Source organism: Capsicum annuum, unplaced genomic scaffold (assembly GCF_002878395.1).
Source record: "Capsicum annuum cultivar UCD-10X-F1 unplaced genomic scaffold, UCD10Xv1.1 ctg4806, whole genome shotgun sequence".
NCBI classification, from domain to species: Eukaryota; Viridiplantae; Streptophyta; class Magnoliopsida; order Solanales; family Solanaceae; genus Capsicum; species Capsicum annuum.
Window position 1 is genome coordinate 168,949 of NW_025855744.1, and position 1,409 is coordinate 170,357.

The window sequence follows — 1,409 nt, forward strand, 5'->3', positions numbered from 1 at the left end:
AGTCAACCTCACTTTCACCCTTATTTCTAAGATAGTGAGAAGTTAGCCAACAACACACATAATTGTCTATCATTGCTTTGGTCTCTATATCCTTCTTTCGAGGATGATATAGATCCCTAAACTTCACCAAAATCCCTTTTTTCAAAGATAGCCTTAGGTTTTCTAGAGCTTGGACCTTTCACCCATCAAGCCCATATAGGCATTTGTAGTTTTCACCCATCAAATCCCAACCAAACTACCATAGCAATAATAGAACCCATAAACAAGAATTACCAAATAGATGCTAAAATCACAACCCACACACACTTTAATCCCTATTCACATATAACCCCAAGAGGGAGGTTTAGCTACATGTAAGATAAATAAGCATAGATATACCCATAGTCTCCATTGAATTAATTTGTGGTGGATCTAAGCGAATGTTACTTCAAACTTGGCTCCTCTACAATATCACCAATGGAAGTGAGAAAATCTTTCACTTGGAAAGTCTCCAATGTATTGTTCACCCAAAATTTATACAATATTTTTTTCTCCAAAAATGGAGGCTATAGAGTCTTAAGATAAACCTAGAAAATTTTTTATAAGAAGGAATGTGATGGAATAAATGATACATCCCATTAGGGTTTGAGTCTTTTTGTTTAAATTGGGATCAACACGTGCAATTATAGTTTTTCCCTTGGGCTGAGTCTGGCTGTGATTGTGGCTACGCGATCGTAATTGACTTCCTTTAGTCATAATTGATTGACCATCTTGATTGACCACAACCGCTGCCCATGGACTACAACTGCGGTAACTGAGGCTACTTTACTGCAGGTCTTCAGCTATACTTTTTCTGCTCTCTTTTGATCATTTAAAGCATCAATCTACTATCTTTGTCTTTTCAACTCCTATACCTGCAACGAGTGGATATTAGTGCATTAAATCATAATTATGACTCATTTACTCATTTGATACAAGGTAATGTGCACGAAAAATGAGTAGTAAAATCACCACTCATCAACACCCCCAACTTAAGACCTTGCGTGTCCTTAAGCAACACTACTTCTGTACCATGAGCCACAATCATTTATACTCTTATTTTATGCCTTAAATTCCATACCAACCTTGACTTGAGTCATAACCACAAGTAGCTCATCGTACTTATGCAAGGCTAATTTATCAACACCCCTTATTATAAAATTGAATAATTCAGGCTGTATTAGACTTTAAGGAGCAATTAAACAATAAAAGTCAATACTCTAGAAGTGGCTCACCGTTTGACTAAAACTAAACCATACTCCACTTGCCTCATTATCTGGTAGGTGACAAAAATCACTCACCTCAACTTGTGTTTATGCCCATTTCACAAGAAAGAAAAGTTTCACACACCAAACTACCGAACAAGTAGCAAGGAATTTTATGTGCAAAAT